This window comes from Mobula birostris, chromosome 10 (assembly GCF_030028105.1).
Source record: "Mobula birostris isolate sMobBir1 chromosome 10, sMobBir1.hap1, whole genome shotgun sequence".
Lineage (NCBI taxonomy): Eukaryota > Metazoa > Chordata > Chondrichthyes > Myliobatiformes > Myliobatidae > Mobula > Mobula birostris.
Genome location: NC_092379.1, coordinates 16,017,796 through 16,023,905, shown reverse-complemented (window position 1 = coordinate 16,023,905; position 6,110 = coordinate 16,017,796). Strand labels below are relative to the sequence as shown.

Sequence of the window (6,110 nt, the reverse complement as noted above, 5' to 3'; positions counted from 1 at the left end):
ACTCAGACATCAGTTCAGATTCATCTCTATGTTTGGAATTCATAACCAAAAGTTTGAGAAATAAATTTGATGTGATTAAAGGAGTCATTCTGAATCACTTAATGACTCTAATGATCAGAATAATAACTTGCTGATGAATTAACAGAAAACATAACTGTACATCTGTACATTCAGCTTGGGGTTTGTATAATTTAAAAATTGCCTCAGTTGTTTCAATAAAGCAGTCCCCAACCACCGGGCCGCCAAGTATGTGCTACCAGGCCGCGAGGAAACGATATGAGTTAGCTGCACCTTTTCTCATTCCCTGTCACGCACTGTTGAACTTGAACGTAGGGTTGCCAACTGTCCCGTATTTCTCCCGCTAAGGTAGAGCATTTCTATGAAACCTTCCATGCCGAAATGGTGTGAAGCGAAGAAGCAATTACCATTAATTTATATGGGAAAAATTTTTGAGCATGCCCAGACCCAAAAAATAACCTAACAAATCATACCAAATAACATATAAAACTGAAAATAAATAACACTAACATATAGTAAAAGCAGGAATGATATGATAAATACATGGCCAATATAAAGTAGAAATAATGTATGTACAGTATAGTTGGGAAGATGAAGGCAAAACCGATTTGTGGAGGGGGAAAAAAATCAGCACGTACGCGCACATCACATGCACATGTCATGCATGTGTACACAGGTGCCCATGCAAGGCTTCATGGTCATGGTAGTCTTTTCTGGGATAAAGTGTCCTGGGATTTGACTGCTGCTTTTGTCCCTTATTAGGGAGTGAGAAAGTTGGCAACCCTAACTGTAAAAGACATGTTGAGGTGAGTTTAACCCTACTTGGACACCCCCCCAACCCCCAGTTGGCCGGTCCGCAAGAATATCGTCAATATTAAACCGGTCCACGGTGCAAAAAAGGTTGGGGACCCCTGCTTTAAGGATTTTGCTGAACTGTGGCAAAGTTGAGACTTAAGAGCTACCTGTTTAAAATCAGTCCCTGGCATGAATTTAATTACTTGGCACAAATTTAATTACTTGTTTTTTTTTGACTTAATATGTATTTCAATTTATCCAGCAGTTGTTCATGGGTTGAAATTGTTTCTGCTAAAATATTTATCAGTTACAAGGGAAAGTCTTTTTTACTTTGGGTTGGATTGTGCTTGACCTGGACCACACCTTTTTCCTCTCTGAACATATCTTTAACAGCTCTGCTGTTGCCAGCATCCTGCTGTAGGATCCTCAGGCTGAAGCACTTCAAGGGTGACCTCTAGGCCACACTTACTGAAAATAAAGGACATACCCCTCTCAGTCACCACAATGACCTCTGATAAATCAGGCTGATATAAATCCTTTCTGCCATTTCTAAATAAAGATGACCAAAATGCCTTGAGCCTGCTACAAAAATAAATTAAATTAATAAAAATATTAATTTGAAGCCACAGTCAACTTGTGTAAGTACGAGGCGTCACTTCTGTTACGTTCTGGTAACAATCAACTTTAACAAACATTCTAAAATTGTAATACTAACTCTTCATAAATTGTTTGGGACAGGACAGTGGCACATCTAGTAGAGCTACTTCCTTGCAGTGCCAGAAACGCGAGTTCAATCCTGACTTCGGCTACTCTCAGAGTGATACTTGCATGTCCTACCTGCGATCACGTGGGTTTCTACTGGGTGTGTATTCCAAAGTCAAAGATTATAAGATAATTGGCTGTTGTAAATTGCTTCAAAGCTGTAGAATCTGAGATAGTTGAAAATGTGGGGAAAATAAAAATGGGATCAACGTTAAGCATAACACATAAAAGTTGCTGGTGAATGCAGCAGGCCAGGCAGCATCTCTAGGAAGAGGTACAGTCGACATTTTGGGCCAAGACCCTTCGTCAGGACTAACTGAAAGAACAGCTAGTAAGAGATCTCGGCCCAAAACGTCAACTGTACCTCTTCCTAGAGATGCTGCCTGGCCTGCTGCGCTCACCAGCAATTTTTATGTGTGTTGCTTGAAATTCCAGCATCTGCAGATTTCCTCGTGTTTGGGATCAATGTTAATTTTGTGGTTGATGGTTGGCACAGAATCAGTGGGCTGAAGGGCTTGTTTCCATGATGCATCTCTCTGTGAGTCAAGAGATTATTTTAAAGCATTGCTTCTTATACTGTAGCCTCCTTGTTTAATTGGTTCTATATATTCTTCAGAATTTGACTTTAATTTTTGGCTATATATATATATATTTTATCTGTGTGTTGCTTTCAATTTTTGAAAGAGAATGCAATTTAGGTTTTAATTTTGAAAAACCACAATTTTAAAGAAGGTATAATCTTATGCACAATTTAGGAGTGATTTCTTTTTAAATCATTTCTGCTTATAAAAGTTGCATATTAGCAGTGAACACAACATGAACCTGCTGGAAAATCTCCCATTGTTCACCTTTATAATAAAGACTATTGCAAAACTGACGTACAACTAGTTGCCTTTCTTGTGACAGCAAGCTTAAGAGTACCATTTCTTTTGTTCCTGAAATTTCTTCGCTATCTAACCTGATCATGCCAAATTTTTTCTCAACTGGACATATCCTTTATCATAATGAATTAATCTAACAAAAGGCCTTCAAATATCCATCATGAAAACTGGAAGTAAACCAACCTCAACAGCTTTTGATTATCTTGGATTGCACAAACTTTTGTGGGAAGAAAAAGTAGCGTTTTGAAAAACATTAAATTGGAGAATTTCCCAGGACCTTATGGATTCTGTCCAGGATACCTTGTGGATCCCCAGGATACTTTATGGATCACCAGGATACGGCTGAGCCCTTGACAATGACCTTTGCACTCTTCAGTCCCAAGTAAGACCACTAGAGAGTAGGCTAACGTTATTCCTTTAAGGACAATAGGGATAGTCCAGAAATTATAAGATGGTGAACCGTAAGTCAATAGTATGACAATTATTGGGGAAGATTCTTGGGGACAGGATCAGGATCAGACTTGGGTTTAATATCACTGACATATGTTGTGGAATTTGTTATTATGCAGCAGCAGTATACTGCAATGCATTAATAATAAAACTGTAATCTACAGTAAGTATATATTAAAAAGGCTAAATTAGTGCAAAAAGAGGAAAAAAAAAGCAGTGAGGTAGTGTCCATAGGTTCAATGTCCACTCAGAAATCGGATGGCAGAGGGGAAGTGGCTGTTCCTGAATTGTTGGGTGTGTGTGCCTTTAGGCTCTTGTATCACCCCTCTGATGGTAGCAGTAAGAAGAGGGCATGTCCTGAGTGATGGAGGTCCTTAATGATGGATTTACTTGCGTTTTGGGAATGCATGGACTATTAGTTTAGCTTGATTGAGTTTTTTGAGGTGATGGAGATAATAGACGACCATAGGGCAGTGGATGTTGTCTACGGAGACTTTAGAAAAGGATTTGCAAGGTTGCTCTTGGTAAACAGGTCCAGAAGATTAAGGCATATAGGATCCATGGACAACTATTACATTGGATACAAAACTGACTTGGTCTGAAAGATAGAGGTAGTAGTGGAGCAGAATTCTTCTGACTGAAGGTCTGTTACTAAAGGTATTCTGCAAAGTTTAGTGCTACATCCCCTGTTGTTTGTAGTAGGCATATATGTTTAAGATAAAATCTAGGTGTTCTGATTATAAAAATTGTGGAGTTGTGGATGATGAGAAAGGCTGTTAAAACGATACAGCAGGCACAGAGCACCTTAGGGCTTTGTGCTTTGCTTTCCCCTCCCCCACACTCTCTTTAAACATATGACTGTGGCTAAGCAGAGCTCCAACATTATCTGCAAATTCACTGATGACACCGCTATGGTTGGACAATTATAAATGTTAACAAGGAGGGATACACGAGTAAAACAGATCAGCCGGTTGAGTGGTGTCATAACAACAAGCTTGCACTCAATGTCGGCAAAACCAAAGAACTAGAAAGGGGGAATCAAGTCAACTAGCAGCAGTCCTCATTGAAGGGTCTGCAGTGAAAAGAGTGAGCAGCTTCAGGTTGCTGGGTATTAATATTTTGGAGGGTCCTTGGCCCAGCACATAGACACAACTATGAAGAAGTTGCACCTCCAGCACCACCTCTACTTCACTGAAGATTCCAACAAACCTCTACAAGTGTACAGCAGAAAGCATTCTGACTGGAGGCATCGCTGCGTGGTGTGGAAACTCCAATGCACAAGAAAACAATCGTCTACAGAGTCGTGGACTTAGCTGGATCTATCACAGGTACAGGTCTCTCCACAATCAAGAACATCTACAAGAGGTGATATCTCTGGAAGGCAACATCCATCATTAAGGACCACCACCATTCAGGTGGTGCCCTCTTCGCACAGCTGCCATCAGGAGGCTAGAAGACCCACACCTCAAGGTTCAACAACAGTTTCTTCTACATGATCATCAAGTTCTTGAAGCAACCTGAAAAAGCCAAATTCTAATCACAAACAACATTCTAATTCTAATTTGGACTATATTTTTCTCAACTTTTACTAATGTTGTTTTATTACTTTTGTTTACTTTCTCATGTAAGTTTTGCATGAGTTAAATTATAGTATTTTATGTAATTTATGCTAATCACGTTTCTAATGTACTGTGCTGCTACTGTAAAAAACTAATTTTCTTCACATTTATATCCTAGGTATGAATTCCCATGATAATAAACTTGTTAGCTCAGTGGAGAGATTCTTTTCCTGAAAGATACAAAATTATAGTACGGTATAAACCCTTTGGCCTATGTTGTTACGCCAACCTTTTAACCTACTCTAAGATCAATATAACCCTTCCCTCCTAAATAGCACTCCACTTTTCTATCATCCATGTGCCTTGCAAAGAGTCTCTTAAATGCCCCTAATGTATCTGCCTCCACAACCAACCCTAGCAGGGTGTTCCACACACTATGGGGGAAAAAAATACTTAACTCTGACATCTCCCCTATACTTTCCTCCCATCACCTGAAAATTATCCCCTTGAATTAGCTATTTCCACACTGAGGAAAAAGTCTCTAGCTATCTATTCAATCTGTGCCTCTTATCATCTTGTACATCTACCTTATCAAGTCACCTCAGAATCAGAATCACGTTTAATATTACTGGCATATGCCATGAAACTTGTTGTTTTGCAGCAGCAGTTACTGCAATACAGGAAATGCAAGATAAAGACCCTGTGATCACAACAAGGAGCTGCCAGTTCGATGGTCGACTCTAGTGTGAGTAAACCTGATTCCTGAGAACTGTCAGTTCTAAAAGTTCCGCATTGTTTCCTGGATACTCTACATGACCCTAGTCTCTGTGTAAAGACTCTGCTGGATACCGGTTCCCTGTTCGCAGCGGTGCTAACGCCTCATGACTTTGCCTCAGCGCCTGTGTCCTGCACTTGGGTTTGTCCCCAGCCACGTCCTTGCAACAGCCTTCTTTGTAATTGTATCAATATGTTGGGCCCAGAATACATCTTCAGAGATGTTGACACCCAGGAACTTGAAACTGCTCACCCTTTCCACTGATGATCCCTTGATGAGGACTGGTGTGTATCCCCTCCACTTCCCCTTCCTGAAGTCCACAATCAATTCCTTGCCCTTACATTGAGTGCAAGGTTGTTGTTGTTGACTCATCCAGTTGATCACCATCTGAAATTCTGCCAACGATAGTTGTGTTATTACCAAATTTATAGATGCTGTTTTGAGCCATGCCTAGCCATTCAGTTGTCAGTGTAGAGAAAACAGAGCAGTGGGCTAAGGCGCACCCACCAGCGTTGATTGTTAGCAAGGATAATGCACCATCAATAACTCCAAAAGACTGGAAGTAGAGAAAATACTGAAAGGCTTTTATTTGCAGTAAAATGTGACCTCCACCATGCTGAATGTCTGCCCCTTGACTGAGAGGAGGAGCCAAGGTCCAGTCGCCTTTATTCAGGGGTCTGTGGGAGGAGCCACAGGGGCAGTCAGCAGAGGGGCATGTCCAGACAGGCAACCCAGTTACAACATATATATATGGTTTACCACAAAGGAGAAGATGTTATTTCTGATCTGCAATGACTCTCGATGAGCAAGTCAAGGATCCAGTTGCAGGAGGAGGTATAGAGGCCCTGGTTTTGGAACTTGCTAATTCAT

General features: G+C 40.6%; 1 protein-coding gene across 5 annotated transcripts in view; it reads right to left on the bottom strand.

Moving 5' to 3' along the window:
• The window catches only part of LOC140203840 (ryanodine receptor 1-like), a 575,532-nt gene that overhangs the window by 326,540 nt on the left and 242,882 nt on the right, over positions 1-6,110 (bottom strand). The window lies entirely within an intron of this gene.